Source organism: Cupressus sempervirens, chromosome 10, assembly GCF_028749045.1.
Source record: "Cupressus sempervirens isolate cs-2001-9-10 chromosome 10, ASM2874904v1, whole genome shotgun sequence".
Classification (NCBI taxonomy): Eukaryota; Viridiplantae; Streptophyta; class Pinopsida; order Cupressales; family Cupressaceae; genus Cupressus; species Cupressus sempervirens.
The window spans coordinates 547,731,137-547,756,374 of record NC_143127.1 but is presented as its reverse complement, the minus strand read 5'-3'; positions in this window follow the sequence as shown (position 1 = coordinate 547,756,374).

Sequence of the window (25,238 nt, the reverse complement as noted above, 5' to 3'; positions counted from 1 at the left end):
CATGCATAAAACTGTCAAATTTTAGATACCATTGCCGAGATGCTTACTTCAGGCCATATAAACTTTTTTTCAATTTGCACACTAAGTTCTCCTTACCTTTGACCTCAAAACCCTGTGGCTGAGCCATATATATTTCTTCATCTAAATCACCATGAAGAAAGGCTGTTTTAACATCCATCTACTCTAAATGCAAATCTTCAGTAGCCACAAGACTTAAAACAGTACGAATAGAAGTCATTTTAACAACAGGAGAAAATATCTCATCAAAATCAATTCCCTTTTTCTGTGCAAATCCTTTTACAACTAACCTGGCCTTAAATCTTTTCTTACCTCCTTCCTCTTCTTTCAACCTGTAAACCCATTTATTTTGTAAAGCCTTTTTACCTGCAGGCAACTTGCACAAATCCCATGTCTTATTTTTCAGCAAAGAGTCCATTTCATCTTTCATTGCAGACTCCCACTGAATCTTAGTATTCACCTGCACAGCTTCATCATAACTTTCAGGTTCACCAGCATCAGTAAGTAAAATAGAATACAAAGAGGGAGAAAACCTTTGTGGAGGTCTAATTGGCCTTGTTGACCGTCTAACATTCACTGGTGTGTGTGGTATTTGTTGTTGCAGTTGTTGCACATCATGAGGAATGGTTGGAACATCAGCTTTTGGAGTATCATCCAGCACTACATAATCATCTTCTTTCTTCTCATGTTGCTGCAACAGATCTTTGTACAACACTTTTTCATTGAATATGACATCCCGGCTTCTTATAATTTTATGATTTTCAAAATCCCAAAGCCTATAGCCAAATTTATTAATGCCATATCCAACAAAGACACATTTCTTTGATTTTGCTTCTAGCTTGGTTCTATTTTCAGAGTCTATATGAGCAAAAGCTTCACAACTGAAGGTCTTGAGAAAAGAATAACTCACCTTCTTACCAGTCCATTCTTCCTCTGGAATACCACAGCCCAAAGGAGTAGAGGGACCTCTATTAATCAAATATACTGCAGTATTGATAGCCTCCGCCCACATGTGTAAGGGCAACCCAGCATGCAACCTCATGCTCTTTGCGCGCTCCATTATAGTCCTGTTCATGCATTCAGCCACTCCATTTTCCTGTGGAGTCCTTGGAACAATTTTTTGTCTATGAATACCATTAGTGGAGCAATAATCTTCAAATTCATGACTGCAATACTCACCACCATTATCAGATCTGAGACATTTTAATTTCTTACCAGTCTCATTTTCAACCAAGCATTTCCATTTCTTAAAAGTTTGAAATACATCAGATTTCTATCTAAGGAAATAAACCCATACTTTTCTAGTTGCGTCATCAATAAATGTAACATAATAATGAGAGCCACCAAGGGAAGATACTTGAGCCGGTCCCCATACATCTGTATGCACAAGCTCTAATTTCTCCTTTTTGTTTTCCTTCCCTGTCTTTACAAAACTCACTCTCTTTTGTTTTCCATACACACAACTTTCACAGAAATCCATATTCACACATTTTAGACCTGGTAAAACTTTCCTTGAATGAAGTACTTTCATACCTTTCTCACTCATGTGCCCAAGTCTATTGTGCCACAGCGCTGTATCAGAATCTACAGCAGCTATTTGTTCTCCCTCCTCAACTGCAGTAATTGTTCCTGAATATTCATTTTTCTCTGAAACAATCAAAGTAGAAGGAACAATATGACCTGTACAAAGATATAAGGTGCCTACTTTCACACCTTTTGCTACTACAAGGGAACCTTTTGAAACCTTCCAATTTTTATCATTAAAAGTAATTACACAACCCTCATCACCGAGTTGCCCTGCTGAAATTAAATTCCTACTCAGCTTTGGAACATGTCTTACCTCATGTAGTAGCCAATGATTCCCATTCTGCAACTTAATCTTAATTTTTCCCTTTCCAACAATCTGACAGGGTTCATTATCCCCCAAATAAACAAGCCCAAAATCCCCTTGGACATAATCAATGAAATAACCTCTATGAGGTGTAGCATGAAAAGAAGCACCAGAATCTAAAACCCATGAATCATCAACATTCTCTAAAGACAGAAGCAAAGCATCCTCTTTGGATTTGTTACTTACCACATTTGCCTCTTTGTCTCCATCTGATTTATCTCCTTCATTTTTCTTTCGAGTCCAGCAATCTTTCTTTTTGTGCCCTGGTTTCCCACAGTACCAGCAATCATTTGGTCCTCTCGATTGAGACCTCCTCCCCTTTGACTTTCCTCTTGATTTCCCACGATTTCCAGAGTTACTTCCTCTTTCAGTCGTTCTGCCCCTGCTTTGTGCATTTAAAGCACTTCCTGATGTAGATCCACCTAAGGATTTTCTACGAGTTTCCTCACTTAAAATAACATCGATCACATCATCATATTTTAGGGTACTAGATCCAGGAACAGAATTACTCACCGCCATTACCAAGCCATTCCAGCGTTTAGGCAAAGAACACAAAATCAAGAGAGCCCTAATTTCTTCATCAAAATTGATACCCACAGAAGATAATTGACTAGTAATAGTATTAAACTCATTTAAATTATCTGCAACAGATCCACCTTCTGCCATTTTCATATTAAATAAACGCTTCATGAGAAATACCTTATTTGAAGCGGAGGGCTTTTCATACAGTGTCGCTAGGGTTTTCATCAAATCTTCTATCGTCTTTCCTTTTGTAATATTAAATGCCACCGATGGTGCCAAGCATAACCGAATGCTTCTGAGTGCCTTTCTGTCCAAAAGATCCCATTCAGCCTCTGACATAGTTCCTTGATTCTTGGCTTTTCCTTCCAACGGCTTCCATAAATCCTTCTGATATAAATAGTCTTCCATTTGCATCTTCCATAACTGGAAGTTCTGCCCATTAAACCTATCAACCCTTAGCTTACCATCATCTGCCATTGCTCCCACTCAACCGTGAGACTCCCACTTAACCGTGAGACTGTCCTGCAAAGGATAACTGAAAAACAACTAGGCTCTGATACCACTTTTTAGGATAAACCACGGACAAAAATAAAAAACTACATGCAAATATAACCAATAATAGAAAATAATAGAACACACAGAAATAAACACAAGGCACCAAGATTTAACGTGGTTCACCCAATCCCTGGGCTACGTCCACCAAACAGCAAGTCCAATCTTATTACAATCCAGTGATTACAACCTGATTACAATCCGTAATCCCTTAAAACTCAATACCGCCACAAGAACCAATTTCGTATCACCACACATAAAAAATACCCAACCCTAAGCCCTTTTTATACAAGTATTAAACTGCTTTAGGGTTATAACATGTCGGCCATATGTCGGCCATAATATGTCGGCTACCATGTCGGCTACCATGTCGGCTACTTCCAAAATTTTTTTTTTTCGGGGCGATGCCCCGAACCCCACTATTTATGAAGTATGTACAGTACTTTCCTGATCAGTCACCACAATCTAACATTAATTAACTACAATAACATCTTATTATTACATCTCACTTTACTCAATCTACCTTTCCCCATCAAGTACTCCCCTTCGGATTTGTTCATGGAGTTGGGACCCCAAATGTGATCTACATGGATCTTTGATGCAAACTTAGGAAGATATTCACTAATGTAAACCATGGTCTAGTAGACCATATATCCCTCAACCATGGAACCCTTAGGATATGCTCTCTGTCGAATCAAGCCTTTCAAAAATTTCAAGTGCCTCTCAACCATCCACATTGACCTAGTTGGTACAAGTCCACACAATTTGATCTCCTCAACTAGATGTATGAGGTAGTGTTCTTGTACATTTAAAAAAGTTGAAGGTACACACTTTTGTATCCCACACAAAAACTAAAATTTTTTTTCTCTTCCATTGCTTTATGTCTTTTTTATCGATTTCTTTAGATGACAACCATCTAGAAGATATTCAACACACAAAATTATATTAATGAGACTAATAACACTTCTATTCAAAAAATCTAACAAAAAACACTTCTAACCTCATTTATTTCCCAAGATCATATATAATTTATTTGACACTCATGTTGTCGAAGTTGTGTGGGAGAGATAGAGGTAGAATGTACTACAGTAATAATAGAATGGTCTTTTCAATATATGATGAAATAAAATAATCAAAAGTACATAATGTTTTACAAATTTATTGTAAATAGAGAAGAACGTGACTTACCTTGATGAAGGTATGCCAATCATGCATTTTCAACCCTGACCCAAAATCACCTTTCTTTGATATGAGACTGCTTATGTTTGCAGAAAATCCTGTGAGAATTTTAGTTTATGGCTTCATATATGGCATTAGTTTGTTGCTGCATTAATAACCAAGGAATGGTGCTTGTATTAATCTAGTTTCTATTGCTATTTGATTTAATGAAAAACTTCAATGCATGATTGGATTCATCAATGCCATTGCAAATTTTGACCAATTTTTCTTTGTCACACCTTCCATCCAATATTTTCCAGAGTATCTCTATTACATTCTTTCCAATATGCATAGTATCAAACAAATGCATGATTGAGAGGTGTTTGTAGTATGACAACCTACTAATTGATAGCTTTTAAATCCTTTTGGAAGTTTCTCATTGATGCCTTGACAACCTTCAAAAATATCAATTATATCTTTACTAGATTAAAGACAATATCCAAATTTAAATTTCATATGAAAATCTACATTAGATGGAATGACATTACCTCAATGCTTCATTCTATTGTATTCCAACTTCCACATGTGAGGTGTCATTCTTCTTGGCTTTTATGTTGTCTCTTCTTTCCCATTGAAAATAAGTTTTTTGGAAATATGATACTTATGATTTTTGTGGAGAGTGTCTATGCTCATCAAACATCTACTTTCCAAACTTTTTGAATGATGAGCTTTCATCTTTGGACAAAAAATTGGACATGAAATTTTTCCCTTTGTTTAAAGACCTACATGATTATATATAATTGGATGACATGTGTACTATAAGATCTATATTTAAAATTATCACACACAACTTAAACATACAACAAAAAAATATGCATTAACAATTTTACATACCACAAAAATGTGTTAGTCCAGGGGCATAATGTATTGTCCATACAAGCATTACACAGAATTGAAATTATCTTTCAACAATTGGTCTAGAGATGTGATACATAGTGACCCCATTCCATAACTCCAACAACTCATCAATAAAGGGCTCAATATTTACATTCATATCTTTCACTTGGTACTTCCCTAGTTGAATGAACATAAACAAAACATAATTATTATGACCATTTGGATACTATGTTTATAAATCAATTTAGATGACTATTAAATGGAAAAATACCTGGTACAATCATTTCCAACATTATGTGCTCCCTCTATATGGACATCCAAGGAGGAATGCTACTATTAATAACAAAAATAGATTAGAACGAGTAAACAGATCTCATCTCTCCAAATAGATTGACATCATCTGTTGCCAATGAAAGCTTCAGATTACAAGGTTCTTGTTTAAATACTGGCCACCTATCTTCTATGTCCTTAAATGTAGAACCATCTATAGGAATTCACATAATGTCATATTGATTTCTATTGTATGCATGTTAATCCATAAATTTTGCCAAGCTAGTATATCTAAACAGTCGTTGCAGATGTGAACTACTCACTCTAATGAATATATAGTTTTAGTTTCTAATTGTTTTGATGTAGCTATATTCCTATAACCACTAGTGATCTTTACTCACCTAATACAACTCTTCTCCATCATACACCCACTCAAGTAAATCAATTTTCTATAAGTACAATATTTTAATACCCTAGTGCAACCTTTGTGTTGTAGTTTACAGTTAATGTCAGGTTAATCTATATACATCCTAAATCACTCCTTATATAGTTATGTTTAAAAGCTCATTCCAATAATAAATGGGTCTAAATAGACCAATCAAGTTAATGCTAGCTAGGAACAACTAATTTCTCATTTGATTGTACCTAATCTAATGACAGTTCTATAGGAATTCTTAATCAACCCACCTAATCAACAACTAGACCAATTGACCTATATATATCCTAACTCATTCCTTATATAGTTATGTTTAAAAGCTTGTGGCCATGCTACTTGTTGAGTGAGTTTTATTGTTTATATACATACATACATACATACATATACATTAATCAAATGGGCATGACAATGAAATCCTAGATCTTGGTGCAGGGGCCCTAGGTCCTAAATAAGTTGGTCAAACACCAGGTAGGATAGTATAGAAGTTCAATAAGCATATAAGTTGACACAAGATTATTTAGGAAATCTCAAACATGCATTTAGGCAAGTTGTTTACATGTTGTAATAAGGTTATAGGCAAGTCAAAGGTTGGTCAACAATTGGTCAAACATTGTGAGTTGACCAAAAATCTCCGTTTTTATGTTTTATAATCTTTTTTCATATTGTGGTATAGTTTTGAAAGAATATGGAGTCTTTTATTTGAAGTTTGTTTAAAAATTCTAAAAATTGCAATAAAAGTTGTCATGCAACTTTTTGCAATTTTTCTTGTAATCTGGAAGTCTAATAGTCAGATCATTATTTTGATCAAACATGGAAGGATGAAGTTGTAAGGTCAAGATTTGTGACCTATAAATTGATTATCTTCAAGCTAATATGGGGTTGGAATAGTACTATACATATTTGGAATGAAATAAAAATCCTTTTGGTGGGAAAATCATGCATAGTTAGATTTAAATCTTTCTAAAATCTATTAGCACGATGATTATAAGTTGTTTTTATGTTTATAGAAAGTTGAGTTTTCAAGGATTGATGGATGCAATAACTTGTTTTTGTCAAATAGGAGAAAGTGGTTTTAGTTTTTGATTTTATTAAGCCTACTATATACCCTACCTTGCAATTAGGGTTTGAATGAAAATAATGAATATCTCATAACTCCCACAATGATTACATTGTAGAGATTAGATACAAACTGCACACAAATTTAATACCTCTACTTTTGCAAGACTTATGAGTTTTGTTCATTGTTTTGGTTATATCTGAAGGCAAGTTCATCTTGAATGAAACAAGGACATAAACCTATTATCTAATCTTCCACTTTCATGCTTTGATTGAAGGTTCCTAGAAGTGTTTCCATTCATATTTTGTTGACTATCATAATACTGTCCAGTTTGTAAGCAGTTTGATGAATCAATTATGAAATAGTCATTCCATGAATGTAAATTCTTGATTCTCATGGAATGGCTTGTTTCCAATATATATTATAGAAACTAACCATTCTACATGCATTTGTGAAGGAGAGAATGAAGTATTTTGGTGATCACCATAACTAATTTAAGGAATTTTATATTGAAATTGTTGGGTATGCTACAATAGTAGCACATTGGAATTAAGGGGTGGCTAATTTTATGTTGGATTGTATCTACATATGGTAAGGAAAAGGTTTTCCATCCACTAGTTGTTTTTGATTAGATAAATAGGTTTTACAGGGAACCTGAAACTCAAAAGTTAGTACATAAGAAGGTTGAAAATAAGCATGACAGCCCAGCCAAAAAAGTTCAAAGGTTGATAATAAGCATTAAGCCCAGCCAAAGGAAAAAGTACTGAGAAAATACCAGGAAAAGGAAACAGACAAAGCCACAACCAAAAGCCAGCACAAAAAGCCAAAAGAAAACGAAAAACAAAAGAACAGGCAAGAGTTATTCCTCGTTCTTTTGCTCTAGATCCTGCATCACCTAAGCAGCCTCAAAGGCCTGTTGATTCTCCTCCATTTCCATCTGTTGCCCTCTTTGATTTCCCTAGTCCTGTGCAGGAATGGAGTTGTCCTTTGTAGGGTCATCCTCTATTCTGGCCTCATCTCTGTCATTTCCATCCTCATCATTGTGCATTTCTCTATCTTTGATCCAACCCATGAGAGAGATGATGTTGTTGTTGATGGAGCTTAACAAGGAAAACATCTGATTGGAAAGGTTGTGATTGTAGTTTTCTAGATTATGTATCCTCTGTTCCACTAGAGTGAGCCTATCAGCCGAATTTGTCCTCCTGTTGGCATCCATTCCTTCACTTGTTGCCTCAATGTGTTTCACCTGGTCTTTAACCTCCTCAAGCTCGTGGAAAAGCCATTTGATTGATCTAAAATTATCAATCATGTTGTTGTGAGCATTATTTGAAAGATTCATCCCTATCTCCCTGGCTTTGTCTGAAATAGCCACAATCGTCGGATCAATAAATTCTTTGAGCTGCTACTCTTCTTGATTATCCACTAGGATTTGGGGATTCATGGCCTCCCTAAAGATTCCCATTTTGGCAGTCTTGACATTGAAATTAATCCACACTTTCCTCTTGCCATTGGTTTGCACTTCCCCTTCTGCATATCCAGCTTTCTCCTCTTTCTATTCCTCAGGGTGGAGATGGACAAGAGAAAGGGGCAGCATAGATGTCTCCTCATAATGAGAGCACACATCCTCTAGGCTCTCCCTCTTGTGCTCCTTCCTTCCACTATTGACCTTTGTTTTCTCCCGTGTCTCCTTCACCACCTCCTCAAACTTCGGATCCTCCTCATCATTGCTACTTCCCTCCTCAGCCTTCTCAGCCTACTTATGTCTGAGATCCCTAGGGCTTTTTCTACTTGGGGTTATGGGGGAGGGGGATTTTTTAACAGTCACAACTTTCCCTGAGGAGGAGACTCCGCCTTTCTTAGAACCGAGGCTCTGAATGTCATCTGAGTTAGAGGAGTAACTGGAACTTCCAGACTCCATAGTCTCAGACTAAGGGGGGGCATTACTAATGGTCTGAGCTTTGAAGTGCTCATGGATTAGAAGCAATAGCCTTTCATGCAGTGTTGGGTTTGCAATGGGCTTCTTTTTGAAGCTGTCCATCACCTTACTCATAGAGGTTAACAGATAAAAAGGAAGAGAAATTTTGGCTTTCTTCTGAAAATGATTTAAAATAACAAAGTGGTGGGTGCGGGCTCTATAAAACCTTGGGTCCAAAGTGATATACTCAATAACAGCTTTCAGAACATACCTCCACCACTTCTTCATGGAGTCAGGGACATAGTAGGTGTTGATCTTTTTTAATGCCTTCAATTCCTTCTCTCTCCACAAAATCCCTTGCCGCATTAGCTGAGAGCTTCTTATCCATGAAGAATTTGAAACCCTTGATAGGGATCTCGGTGACAGCTACGATTACCTCTTCTATTATCCGAAAGTTGATGCTGTTCACCTTAACCCTGCCCTCTTTCCATGACCCCACCATATTGTTAGTCACCTCCTGATCATAACCATGCAGCTTCATGAGATACTTGGTTACCCCACCCTCATCCAACTTTTCCCAAACTTTTAGCCTGCTTCTCCATTTCTCAAAGTCCCCTGCCAGCTCCTTTTTGCATCTCTCGCCCACCATCTCCTCACTCTGTACACCTGCTTTACTCATAAGCTCTTCACTATGAGATTGGAAAGGACCACCAAGATTAAGCAAGGAGCAGAGAAAAATAACTCTATTGTTGCCCCTGAAATGAATGCAATAAACAGCCCACAAAGCATGGTAATTAATCAAAGAAGGATATCTGCATTTACGAATTCCCATTTTTTTAATTATGAAAAGTACCCATATATCTTAACCCTTTCATATTCATAATTACAACTTGATATCCTCCGTACTTCCTTGGATTTTCTCCAAGTTTATCAGACACTTGACATCCATCGGCAAAGAAGTTTTGAGAAGCCATGTCATTTTTTGGTCTGTGCCACCAGTTGTTGAAGAAAGTTTTGGGAAAGTATAGATTGAGGAAGCCCTAGTTTTTAAGGGTTTTGAAACACAAATTGGGGCTTTTGCACTTGTAGGGTCTATAAATTCAAATTTATTGTAGATTACTTTAATTCAACTTATTTTATGAAACTATGGAGAATGTTGAAGTTTGGAGTTAAGTTTCACTCATAGTTGCTTTGCAAATCAATGATCTAGGATGCCTAAATTGCTGATCAAGTGTTAAAATAGAGACTATTTTCCAAAGTTACCCTAGCTATCCTTTTTGGAATTTTTAAGTACTCAATGAAGGCTATTTTAAAATGTTATATTTTTTCTTAGTGTTTTTTAAGTATTAAAATTTATGCATTTTAGGAGCTTGCTAGAGACCTAATTGGCAGGGCTACTAGGCCTATCTTGTACATTTTCTAGTTTATGACCACAATGAGTTTGTGGAAGGGAAGAACCAATTGAATCACCTTATAGTTGATATTTTAAGACCATTCAAACCACCTTGGATCATAGTATAACTCTTGGACAATCATTTAGGTGTTGGAGGCATTAAAGGTCTTTTCATTACATTGAAACTTGTGGTTTTTTCCTTTTTCTTTACTCTTCTTAATTCAATCTTCATCCCACCATAAGATATACATACATACATATACATACATAAATATATACATACATACATATACATACACACACACACACATACATACATCTACATATGCAATTTAATCACCTCATTTAACTAACTTTACTTTCAAATGAAAATTTAGGAAGTAAAATATTTAGGTACATTTTTAAAATGAAAATGAATCTTTTAGTGGATAAAAATATGATATTTTTGTTCATATGGATAATAAAATTAGTCATTGATCATTTTCTTACCCTTTTCAAAGGGTTGCATATAAGACATTTTACTAGTTTAGGATTCTTCATTTCAAGCTTTGGCATTTCAGATGTTTCTTAGGTCTTGTATCCTAGGTTTATCATCTTTTCTCATTTAGTGTTTCACTTTATTTGATTATTTTATTCTTGATTTTCATTTTCAATTCTTTTTATTTTCCAACATTCTGGTCTTCGCGAAAGTAATAGAGTCATGGGAACTAGTGACAACTATACACTTGAAAAGTGCACTTCTCTAAACCCTTATATCCAAGGTATTCTATAGATTGGAAAGCTTGAATGGCGGCTTAGAGCTCCCTATCCATAGAGTGCAAGGACCATGCAAGTGAGCATAAAAGATCTCTCATCTAAGCTTGAGGAATGCAACCCTTGCTAGTAAACCACAAGATGGAAGATTCTTTAGACAAGAGCAAGAGTGCTAGTATCAAAGAACTCTTGAACATGCAATGCAGGAATGAAACTATGCTAGGATGAGATACAGAATGCAAGCTATGCTAAAACAAGATGAGAATGTTACCAATCCAACTAATTACTATGTGATTTAAGCTATTGCAAAATGAAAGTTAAGCTAGATGCAAGCATGATTCTAAACTAGTATGTAATGGATGATAGAATGAGAAGTTCTCCATAAATCTCCAAAGGAACCTGTTAGAAAACCTATAGTATATCAATACTCAAAAGATGGATCCTTTGAGGGGGAAAACTCTCTCCCTTTTAAAGTCATACAGATGGTAGAGATCAAGATGAAGATGGTGGATGATCAACAGGGGAATTCAAAAAGAGTAGTGATCCATGTGCACACACAAGTCAACCAATAGAATATAAGTTGACTTGTCATATAAGACAAAAGTCACAAAGCCTTTTCTTTTAATTTGAAAATTAGAAAATGGACTTTATGTGTGCACTTTAAGTGGGTTAGAAGAATGGGGTATTTTATTTAATTAAAAGGGGACATGTTATTTTAATCAAATAATGAACTTAGGATAGCATAGTCAAACTATAGGTTATAATCAAATTAATTGATTATTAGCAATTTGGTCTAGGTAAATGATTAATTAATTTAGCCAAAATGCTGAGAAGGGGGCTAATAGTCTAGATGACCATTTTTAGGTAGTTACACTTGCCCCTCTTTGACTAATGTGTGATTAATCTAGGAACACATTACATCAAAGAAAATAGAAGCCAAGTAAGCAGAAATAGATATAGATATCTGATTTTGAAAAATGAAATGCAAAAAGAGATTGAAAATCCTGATAACAGTAGTATTGAACATTAGGAAAAAGATGATGTCATAATTCAAGAAGAATGCTAATACCTAGTAAAGAAGATAGATCAAGAGCAAATGAAAAGATCAAGCATATGCTCCTGGGAAATAGATAGTTGTAGCAAGTAGGGATAGATTATTTTTGCCCCCTTAGGATTGAAATCAAAATGAGGTAAGGGGATGCAAAAACAAGCTAGATATGAGAAAATCAAAATATAGCAATGTCTAAGATGATAGATAGATGATTAGAACCCAAGAATGACTATTAAAGAGTGACAAAATGCCTCAATTTGACTAGAGTTGGCCCTAAAGGATATAGCATAAAATTAGGTCAAAATGAGTAGAAAGATGATTTCAAACATGAAAAGGTGAATTTGAGTAGATATGAAGCATGGAAATGATGAAGACATGAAGAAATGAAGATGCCCCAATGATGATTCAGAGATTAGACCAAAGAGGTAGAATTTTAAAATGTGATTTTGACTACCAAGATGAACTCAAATTTTGATTTCAATCCCAAAAATGAATCTAGGACATCGTAATTATGCAAGAGGTCAAAATTTTATATAATCTGATGATAGGATAGAAAAGAGATGAAGTGAAATATTAAGAAGATGAAAATACATGAACAAGAAGAAAGTAAAGAAATATATGAAAGGAGTTAGCCAATATGTCCACGAAAAGATGAAGAGAGCTCTCCCCATATACAAGAATGTAAGATTAAGTTATAAAATGAACCTAAAATACAAGCTAATAAGAAAAGTGGTTTACCAGCAAGAAGTGTATAACATTTAGACTCTTAATTTCATCATTGAGCATTTATTAGGGACATCATGAGATCATACAACCCTCACTAGTATAACTATGAGGATATGAACATGATCGATATTAGATAGGTATGTGGAAATCCAATCTAAGCATTAGAGACATATAAGTCAAGATAACTATGTGATTAGATTCCCTAAGTTTGATATAGCAAGATTACTCCTGTATATAAGCACCAAGATAACCCCTGAGTGCAGTCTTGCAAAGTAGTCAAGGATGATACATTTATAAGTCAAAGTGTCAAATAGGATAAGTATGAATTCTTAAAACACTATAGATAAATAAAGTATACCCACAAGCATAAATCAAGAAAATATGCCCCATGCCCTCAGTCATCTAGTCAATGACATCCTCAAAAGATTATTAGGGAGGGGACATATAGTAAAGAATCATCATAGACAACACACAAAGTAGATAAATATCAACATAGCTTAGTCATTTAAGTGTTTAAGTGTATGTGTGTAAGTCACTGGGTCATTTCTTTAAGACTTGATTCTAATAGTGAGAAAACTATCTAAAAAGTATTGAGAAACACTTGATGTTAAGTTGGGGGTAGTGTTGAGAAACACTATTTTGTGAGTTTTCAAAGAAACCATAATGCACAAGGATACCTCAATAGGCTAAGCAACGGTACCCCTAAGATGAGGACAAGAAACAATCCCAAGCTAGGAAATGTGTAGTGAAATTGGTGATCGAGACTAATAGACATAGGTGCAAGGGTCTCAAGTAGCGCCTGTTTCTAGGTTTTCACCACTTGACAGATTTTTTTAGGGCTTTTTACAATTTTTTTTTTATATTTGTATTTTTTATTTTTTTGGTGATCCATCAAAGTGCCTATTACTAGGTTTTCACTAAGATAATCATTTTTTCAGGATATTTTTCGCTTTTTAGGATTTTTTCAGCATCATATATGATTTTTTTGGGATTTTTTAGAATGATTTAGAGACCACTAGTTCTCAAGAAAGATCACATCATTTTGTCCCAATGTCTAGCAAGGTATAGGACATGATAGAGCAACAAGCCAGTGGATAAGAAAAGATGGATAAGAAAGGACTATGAAGCAAGTGAAAGTGATACTCAAGGATTGACTCCTCAAGAGTACCCAAGCAAGGGAAAGAGGTGAAATAGTTAGATGAAGCATGTTTTGGATAAGAAATGGAAGTAATGAGAAAGATAGAATGTAGAATAAGTAGTGAAGTCAACAAGTGAGATAGCATGAAATGTGTAGTCCAAAAGAGTAGCCATGTCAAGAGACCTATGAGAACCATGTTTCATTTATTGTGATCAAGACCAAGGGGTCAACTAGATAGGATAACGATGGGATAGAGCAATAAGAATAAAGCTCAAGATGGAGGCTATGAGTGAATGATAAAGCATAAATAGAGAATCTCATGGATAAGATAGCCAATATGGAAAGATAGCTCACAATTGTAAAGATCAAAGAGAGAAGAGGGGATAGATAGATGGTGGAAGAATTACACATGATGCCTGTTTACTAAGTTTTCATCATGGTACTTATCCAAGGTGCCACAAGAAGTAGTTTTCACCATAGGATGAATTTTATCTCTTTACTTTTGCTACCTAGGTGCCACAAGAAGTGGTTTTCACCAAGGCACAATTATTATTATTATTTTATAATTTTATAATTTTAGAATGAGCTCAAGATTTTTGAATTTGGATAGTGCTCCTATAGGAAAGATAAGTCATGATAAGTCAAGACCATAGAAAGGTATGCTCAAAGATGTTGATAGGGTGATGGAAGGAAGATGGTAGTAGAAGGAGTATATGAAGTATAAGGGTTCATGTCTTGAAAGAATTGAATGAGCATGGATAGCAAGTAAGTGTAAGCTTTAGAGATTTCATGAGGGTAGCTGAAATATTGGGCAAGATCAACATTGACACACACCTTGAAGGGTATTGGAATGATGGAGGAATCATGAATGAAATAGCTTGAGGTTTAGATGTATGAGGTAGTAGAGCAATTTTGGAAGAAGATGGAATGGGAGCCTTTGGAAGCTTGAGTATCAACTTTGAAGTATTTTCAATATTCAAGTCTTTTAAATGAGACTTGGGAATCCATATAGCTTTATATTTTTATTTTTCTTTGGATGCTTGAGAGTGCATTTCTTCAATGATGGATTTGTGAACCCATAGTTTCTTTGCTTTAGCTCTTTGAGTAGTGGACCTTTCTAGTCTCTTGAATTTTTCTCCTTTCTTAGCATTCACATGTCTATTAGATGGGACATAGTGATCTTCATTTTTCAATGGATTCTTATGTTTATTCTCACTTCCAAAGGACATAGAATTTGTGGATGAATAAGGCTAATATGACTGGTTTAGATGAATAGATGGGTGAAAATTCATCAAGGATGAGCATCTTTGTTGATGTTGAGGTATGATGGAAGAGATAGGAGTGGAAAATGTAGGAGATGAAGGAATGTAAGGTCCCAATATAGATGGAAGGTTTGAAGGCTTTAGCTTTGATGGATGAGGACCAAGGATAGACTTAGGAGATGCAAATGGATAGTGGAAAGGGATATCAACATCTTTAGAGTGAGAAACATGGTCAAATCCATCAATAGATTCATGAATAGCTTTGATAGGAGAAACATTTTTAATTGGAACATTTGAAGCTTGAGCACAATTTTGAAGTGGATTTGGAGAAGTAGAACATGAGGGGATGCTTTGATCTTGACAAGTAGCTTTGGATAGCACAGTAAGAGCACTTTCCTCATAATTTTCAATAAGCTCAAGGGAGATAATGGAAGTGGTGTCTTAATCATACTTGGGGTATGGAAAAGACATAGGATACAGAGGGTGAAATTTTGAAGGAGATGAAAGGGTGCTTGATCTTGATCTTTCTTGACATTTATAGCTTTTTCTTTTTGAAAATCCTCTTGACATGGAGCCACTTTTAAGGACAAGGGAGAATGAAGAGTAAATGAAGTAGTGCTTGGATCTTTAGGTTCAGTAGCATGAAAAAGATTTTTAGCCAAGTGAAGGTTAGCTTGAGTTTCTTTTAGAGGTAGCCCTTGAGGATAGGCATAGTGTACATGAAAAACATTCAGTTATTTATTTGATAGAGGCATGTTGGAAAGATTTGAAGTGTTGGGAGGTGCATGAGTGTTGGAAGAGGTGGAGGTATCAAGGAAACCATCACTAGACATAGGTTCATTAATATGATTATTCTCAAGAAAAGTATCCTCATCACATGAGTCATTAGAGCCATCAATAATCCCATTATCAATAAGATATTGGATTTTATGTTTCAGCTCAATGCAATCTAAAGTAATATGCTCATTATGTTGATGATAAGCACAATAGATATCCAAGAATGGGTTTCCATATGAGCTAGACTTAGGTAAAATGATGAGCTTGGTGCCAATAAGTGTTTGCAAAATGACATCATAAGAATCTCCTAAGGGAGTAAAAGTTCTCTCAAAAGTATGTCTTGAGTCCTTTTGTTGTTTCTCAAGAAAATAACAAGCTTTCACGTCTTCATCATATTGGTCAAAGATAGGCTTCTAGTGAAGTTTTTGCATATGCTCCAAGGATGTATCATTTTCTAGCTCTCTAAAAAGGCCTTTAGATCTAGTAGGTGAAGACAATTGATGTCTTGAAGTAGAGCATGAACTAGAAAGATAATCACCTAATGATGTTGTTTTTTCCTTGACCATTTTATCAAATGTAGCATATATTTTTATCATGCCCTTAGTGAGACTAGTGTAAGTAGGGTTTGGGGTCTCTTCAAGTTTATTGTATTGAGTGTGTAAGTTTTGAAATTCCCTAAAGAGCTCAAACAACTCAAGATCATCCAGACTTAGTTGAGATATGATAGCACAATATTTAGACCCCATAGTTGTAGATGCAAAGCCAAGCGTAAAAAAGCCTAGAAGATAACTTGATGTTCAAACTATAGGAGGCAGAGTGTCCACTTGTCAAATAGAGGGTAGTAATGTAAAAATGACTTGTCAAAAAAAATGTCCAACATAAATGACTCAAGTCAATAGCCAGGAAAGAAGCCCAAATAGCCAAGTAGATAGAGCAAGCAAGAACAAGTGAACAAACTTCCCAACCCAAGAGTGTAGTCAAGAAATCAAGGTAACCATTTCAGAAAAAAGATAATTAGCAAGTGGACATAGCCCATGAAGATAGAAAGACCAAGAGAACTAAGACAAAAGAGTCACTTTAAGCATGGTCAAGCACTAGAGACATAAAAAATCAAAGTTAAATAATGAAACTCCCCTTAGTAAGCAACACAAGCAAATGTTTGCACTTGATGTTTTGACTCGGTTGACATAGTTTGACAATAGTTGATAGCATAGCAAGTTTGATGTTTAAAAGAAATTTCTTTCCAAGCAAGATAGTGACACATGGAGTAGTCTTCAAAAAATCAAGCAAGGTAAAAAGAAACCTTGCATGATACAAGCATATGTGAGATCTTAAAACAAAGCCCTAGAACTATTATCATGTGTATGTTCAAAAGATTTCCACAGGTCTAGCATATTTGAAAACACATCAAGAAATATCTACCTTAAAGTCGTGGTTCATTACTCAACAATTTTTCCCATGCTTGATGCTCCTTTTCCTCACACCAAGTGGTTTCCCACAAGAGATATTGGCTTTGTCATGGAAATGCCATAAGCATAACTAAGGGAATACAGATGGTGAGTGTAAAATCTTGGGGTGATTTGGGTAATTCACTTGGATCGATCCTTACACTAAGAAGTTGAGTGGAAAAATAAGGTAGCTACTAACCTGGGGTGTTTAGAAAGGATTTTTTTCATAGCACTCCTCTTTCTCCTGATGTAGGACACCTTACCTCGCGGTGAGTAACTGGTCTCACAACCACAAGAGTACCTTAAGCATTCCTCCCTAGTGATCTCCTCATGGTCACAATCCCACAAGCAATCACACTAGGTAAGACAAATGCTATGTCTACTGAGGTTGTGTGTCCTTGATAGCCTTGAGTTTATAGTGGACTGGAAGAGCCAAGTAATTTTCTTGTCCCCACTTGGGTCGTTCTTCTCAGGTTGTCCGAGAGTAGGCCTGCTAAAGGATTCTAGATTAAACAAGAAGTGGATCAACTTTTGGAAGTTAAGATTTTTGATTCACCATAAGTGTGAAGAGAATACTTTCATATTCCAATTATTTCTCCCAAACATGCAAAGAAGATTAAATTATCCACTTGTTTTTGAAATCCAAAGGTAAGTCAAGATTTTTGGTTCACCACAAGGGTGAAGGGCATACTCTCCTATTACCAAAGAAATCCAACAAAAAATTTAATGTACCTATGAAAAATGAATAATTAGTCAATGCCACACATGAAAATAAAAAATAAATTTTGATTTTTATGCTTTGGTTAGCCTTGCAAACAAGTGTTAGTAGCCCTTGTGCATTTGAAGCTTTGACATGCATTCTTTTTAGCAATAGAATGAGAAGCTCCCTGAAAAGAAACCAAGGTTAGGGCATAACAACCAAGTAAGACCTATAATAAAAAGTGATTAGTTGCCTCAAATATTCAAGTTATCTTCCAACCAAGTGTATGCAAAGAAAGTCCAAGCTAATCACAAATGCTCTCATTTTCACTCTTTGCTTTTGACCTAGTCAACAAGATTAGACTTTTCTGCTATGATTTTGAATCCAAAAATAGAAATGAAAAGAAGAGACCCCTACTAAAAACTAGAGAGCTTTCCAAAAATGCTAGAAATTCAAAAACATCTCTTCATTTGTGCTCTAGGGACCCATTTTGTCAAAGCAGACCAGATTTATCAAATCAAGATTTTGATCCTTAATATGACCTCCAAATTCAAAACACAAAGAAAGTACCCCTTGTAGAATTAAAAAAACTTTCTAAAAATGTAAATTTTTCTAATTTTTTTTTTGATTTATTACCAAAAAAAACTTTTTATGAAAAAAAAAGAAAAATTCATAACTAACACAAATCAAGTCAAAATGATCTGAAAATAACTAACTAGGTTTTTGGCCGTCAAACCATTCTGCATATGGGTTAGCCTTAAAACCAAAGTGAGAACTCTACAAAACCACTTGATTAGATCTAATATGATACTATAAAAAATTAGAAATGAGAAATGAAAGAAAATGGAGCTAGAAACTTGATTCAATCCCCATAGTGGGCACCTAAAACGTACACTCAAAAAGTGCACTTCTCTAAACCCTTCTATCTAAGGTATTCCTTAGATTAGAAAGCTTGAATGGTGGCTTAGAGCTCCCTATCCATAGAGTGCAAGGAGTATACAAGTGAGAATAAAAGAGCTCTTAGTTGAGCTTTAGAAATGCAACCTTTGCTAGTAAACCACAAGATGGGCAATTCTTTAGACAAGAGCAAGAGTGTTAGTATCAAAGAACTCTTGAACATGCAATGCAAGAATGAAACTATGCTAGGATGAGATGCACAATGCAAGATATGCTAAAAAAATATGAGAATGTTACCAATCCAAATAATTACTATGTGATTTAAGCTATTACAAAATGAAATTTAAGCTACACGCAATCATGATTCTAAACTAGTATGCAATGGATGATAGAATGAAACAAGGAATGAGAAGTTCTCCACAAAGCTCCAAAGAAACATGTTAGAAAACTTGTAGCATAACAATACTCAAAATATGGAAGCTTTGAGGGGGAAATATCTCTCCTTTTTAAAGTCATATGGATGGTAGAGATCAAGATGAAGATGGTGGATGATCAACGGTGGAATTTTAAAAGAGGAGTGATCCATGTGCACACACAAGTCAACCAATAGAATATAAGTTGACTTGTCATATAAGAAAAAAGTCACAAAGGCTTTTCTTTTCATTTGAAAAGTAGAAAAAGGACTTTATGTGTGCACTTTAAGAGGTTTATAAGAATGGGGTAAATGATTAATTAATTTAGCCAAAATGCTAAGAAGGGGGCTAATAGTCTAGATGACCATTTTTAGGTGATTACAACAATAATAACATTACATGGCGACTAGTGAGAGTCTTGTGTAGAGAATATGGCTTTATTTTATACCACGAAGGCACAAACCCATTTTATTATCATAGTCAAGGGAATGTTTTTGGTTCAATAAAAAAACTTTTCATATTGAGTTTCTACACTCCACAGTTTTATAATCCTGCTTAACTTAAAAATCTTAGATGACTAGGTCTTATAGAATCCAATCAATAAATTGGGTGAGATCTTCTAAGGGGGTTATTGTACCAGCTCTATTTCTATGATGAAAGAAGGTAAGAATGTGAATGTTATTCAAATGAGGTATTCTATGTCCTTTGCAAAAATGTTTTCCCATTTCCTGGGCTTAATTTGTAGATGAATTTTTTGCCTGGACTACTTTCTATGCTTTGTGCTTAGTGCATGAATGATGTTTTAGAGGGAAATTTGAGCGATATTTGAATCACCATAACTGATGGCCAAAGTGAAAATTACCTTGAACCCTTACCCCAAAATTAAGCAAGTTGCAAACAAATATTACCTTGAACCCTTACAACAAAAATGAAAATTACCTTGAACCCTTACCTTGAAATTAAACAAGTTGCAAATAAAAGAGGATGAGATTGAACCCTTACCTTGAAAGAAAGTTCCCAATAGAAGAGGATGTTGAGAATGAAAATTAATCCATCAACCTTACCTTTATGCTACTAAACATCTCTTAATTTGTCACACTTGAAGCCTTCCACCCACACTTTGCCGCGTGAATAAATTTTGACACTTAACTAAACTTTCATCAAAATTTCAACATTATCAAGATCAATTTTTAAAATAAATAAATTTGACAAGCCAAATTGGCCCACCATCAAAAATTAAGGTTGAAAATAACCCCCAAATGTACTAGTGGTGCATACATGCAACAACTATAATACATATCCAAGATAAAATTCATAATAAGTTACTCATATTAGCTTTTCTCTCATCAATGGCTACAAGATAAATTACCCTATTAATGCAAGACAAAAAGATACATCATTTCATTCTATATAACCACACACACACACACACACACACACATAGCGTATTAATCCCATCAAAATTCACACATATAATAGCATAATTATAAGCAGTCTGGATAAGTTTATGAAAAGATCACAAAGTTCTTAAGTCTTTAACAAACAAAGCATATAAAATATGAACTTAATAAGCCTTAGATTAGACTTATCAATGTTATCAATCATACTCTAATCCTTACTATAATAGTAGCAACATTATCATCAACTTCATCAACCAACTAGAAAAATTATTGTTGGAAATATTCAGGATAAGGTAGGTTACTGAGAGGGGAGGGGTGAATCAGTAACTTGTAAAACTTCTATCCTATTCAGCATTTTAACCATTCACCATTCATTCATCTAAACTACTGCATAACTAAAGGAACAAACATTCATTACACATGTACACAGAGATTTGGTGACCTAGAAACCTTCCAAGTAGAAAGTAAAATTGGGGTGGGATGATACCCACAAAACTTCAATACTGCAGTATAAAGTTGGCTGATTAAGGCTTACAATGATCACTTGTGGTGATTTTCCCTGTTAGGAGCAAGTAGGACTGCTAGATCCACCTTGTTAGAGGATTTACAAACATGCAGTGAAGTATGCACTCTGTTAGGAGATTTAAAAAAAGATTGTTAGGTCCACCTTGTTAAATAATTTATGAACTGATTCACCTGTTAGGATGAAGTAGTGGATCTTCTTACAACTATTTGCTGATAAGATCCTTTTTTCATTGATCACATGATGTGATACATATACCTTTTCTGCTCCTATGTTGACTTTGTTGTGTTCTTTTTTATTTTGCTACTAGTTTTTCTTAATATCCTCTGTACATGCAAACATCAATCTTTTCTTTTTATACACATCATGCCCTTTTTTACAAATAATTTCATACATTACATATATACCATTCCAATATTTACAACTACAAGGTCGGCCAAAACATAAGTGAACAAAATATTATTGAGTCGACCAGATAGTAGAAAACTTGGGTTCCTTAAGTTGACTCGGTGACCTTCTGATACTCAGCATCCACTACATTACTTGACATCATCATGCACTCGGTAGAAGTAGAGGCTCGGTTCATACTAGCCACACAACACTGCTTGGAACTCGGTAACCATTGGTGACTCAGTAGATATAATGTCACTCAGTAGAAGCTAACTTCTTCATTTACCTTACTGTGCTTGGTGAAAACTGAGTCCTTTATTTACCTTCATGTGCTTAGTGAACACTGAGTCCTTTATTTACCATCCTTTGCTCGATGAACACTAAGTCCTTTATTTACCTTCCTTTTCTCAGTGAACACTGAGTCCTTTATTTACCTTCCTTTTCTCGGTGAACACTGAGTTCTTTATTTACCTTCCTATGCTCGATGAACATTGAGTCATTTATTTACCTTCCTTTTCTCGATGAACACTGAGTTCTTCATTTACCTTGCTTTGATCGGTGAACACTAAGTTCTTCATTTACCTTGCTTTGCTTGGTGAACACTGAGTTCTTCATTTACCTTGCTTTGCTCGGTGAACACTGCTAAATTGCCCATTCACTCGGTATCTTTTGGAATGCTTGGTGAGAAATGTTTACTTGCTAAACTTATAAGGTAACCACTGAATGCTTGGTATACACTGTAGACTAAGTGATGAGCTCGGTAAGCATTCAAAATTGAATAAGTGTTTACACTAATGACAAATATATCATAATTCCAACAATTATGCCAATCTCCCCCTTTGGCATTGATGGTAAAAATTAATTATTCCAAGACTTCAAGAGGACAAGGACGGAAAATGAGAGAAAGAGTGTCCATTTTATAATCAACACTCAGAGTGAGGGCATTGGATTTGTCACCCATAGATATGAAATGTGACAAGAGATTCCTTTGAGAATCCATGACGCATATGACAAAATATGCCAATTGTGAGATTCTATGACACATGCAAGTCAAAGTTGGCTAAATGTGGAAGAGAATCTATGATGCATCATAAGACACCTCAACCCACTTAAAGCCAAGAATCTATGACAAAGAAGCCAAATAGAGACATGCGTAAGAGAATAAGAATATTTGATTATGAAAAGTCTTAGCCAAGTGTCGAAGGAGAATCCATGAGGTGTCACATCCAAGTTTCATGATGATGCAATATTTTATGGAATATTTGAATTAAAAATCCTCTTATTCCACAAAATAAGAGTTAGTAGAAAATGGAATTAATGATGGAAAATGGAACTTGGGAAATTAAGAATTTCCATGGTTTGTAGATAATGAATCAATTAATTAATAAAATTAATTAATTGAGGATGATAATTAGGAAGAATAATTAGTGAGAATAATAGAATTAAATTATGGGTTATTTAATCCTATAGAGAAATTTAGTAGATAATTGGCCAAATTGATTAAATGAATGTGACCATATCCTTTGATAAAAATGTAACAATGATGGATATGGAGCAAGATTATGATAGATAGACCAAAGCCATGGTCAAATTTATTGATAGATTGAAATTGATAACATTCCAAGGACACATGACATGAATTGGTTGATATGTAACATTTAACCAACATTGTAAATGCTACAAGATTGAAATTGATTGATAAGGTTTGATCATAATAACACCAACGAACACTGTCAATATTATTAAAATGGTTGATGATTCCATGATTTGACATTGAAAGCCTCAACAATGTCAAAAATTGGATGACATGAATGATAGTTTGACCTAGCACTGAGAGCCATGACAGTACTAAGGTCAAATTGATAAGATTGATAGGTTTCCAAGACACTGAAAGCCACAAAAATGCCTAGGAGTGGATAAATTATGATTGATTTGGGATGTTTGATATGTTTTGGGTTGATTAAGATTGATTTTGAGTGATTTCGGGTTGATTTGGGGTGATTTTGAGTTGATTTGATATGATTTCGAGTTGATATGAAATTGATGTGAAGAAGGATACAAATGATAAAGTATGATCAATCTGGCCAAAAGATCAAAGTTATTAGAATGATAAAATGGGACAAATTATTATTAAGAAGTGATGAATTCATATATGCAAACCATTTTTGAGCATCTACATTTTGCCCCTCTTTGGTACAATGTGATTTAGAGCGTTGTATCAAAGAATAACTGATGAGAAAGCTACAACATGCCCTAGTAGGGATGATATATATGGGTGCCCCATTGAGAAATTGAATAAGATGAGCATATGATAAGTCAATTTATCAACAACAAGAAGACAAAACCATAGCAACTAACATAATGAAAATCAAAGCTAAAATGTGAAAGTTATGAGGCCTAGAATGCAGAATAGGGTCAATCCATAGCCCAAGAATAATTGCATGGGTTACCACTCAAGAAAGACACAAAATGATGAAAATGATAGTTCATTTTTTCCATAATGAAGATATGAATCCAACGCAACTGACGGATTTCAATTTTGAATTAAAATGCAAAAGTTATGGGCTCTGGAGTGCAACATAGGGGGTGCAGGAGCAGTTTTGGGTATCCTAGGTCCCCAACTGCGCCCAAAACTCAACCAAGTGCGTCATTGATGCACTTGGTAAGCCCAAGTGCATCATTGATTCACTTGGTAAGCCCAAGTGCGCCATGACAGTACCAAGTGTGTCAATGATGCACTTGGGAAGCCCAAGTGGTCTCAGAAAGTGAAAAATGTGCCCGAGAAGGCTCTGGGGGCCAAAATCAACATGACGGGGGGCAACTAGGAGCCCAAGAGTAATTACAAAAATTAACACTCCATATAGTACCAAAATAATGAAAATGATATCTCATTTTGTTCACAAGGAAGATATGAGTCCAACACAATTGATGGTTCATAAATCAGAGTTGAATTGCAAAAGTTATGGCTTCCGGAGTGCAACCTAGGGGTTCGGGGAGCAATTTGGGATAACCTAGTTCCCCAAGTGTGCCCAAACTCTACCAAGTGCATTAATGACGTAGTTTGAATGACCAAGTGTGTTAATGATGTAGTTGGGAACCCCAACTATGCCTTGACAGTGCAGACTGCGCCCTAAAAGGCTCCAAGACCCAGAATCAACCCGATTGGACTCGAAATGCCCTGAAACTTGGTGTGCATGCCCAAAATGATGGAAAGATGTCAAAGCATGAGTGGAATCATCAAAAATGGTCATATTTGGTCAACTATGGTGAGACAAATGTCAAACTAAGGTTGAACTAGGTGGCAAGCCTCATAAAGATGATTGACAGTGTAGGATGATGCAAGAATGCATGAATGCGAGATGAAGATGATTTGGTGAATAAGAAGACATGATCATGGTGATCGAGAATGAGATGAAGAAGAAAGATGAGATGAGGAGATGTTAGCATGATGGAAAGACTTTTGCTTCTAAAAAAGTGCACTATATGTCAAATGGAGCTTTATCTTGATATGGCAAATGGAATGCAACGCATCATGGCATAAAGGGCCAAAGCACAAATGCAAGCCTTTTGTGTAAACAAGCACGATGCAGATAGAGAATGACCTGGTCCTTCTTGAGGCATATGTACATGCCCCAGACTCTCAAAGGTACA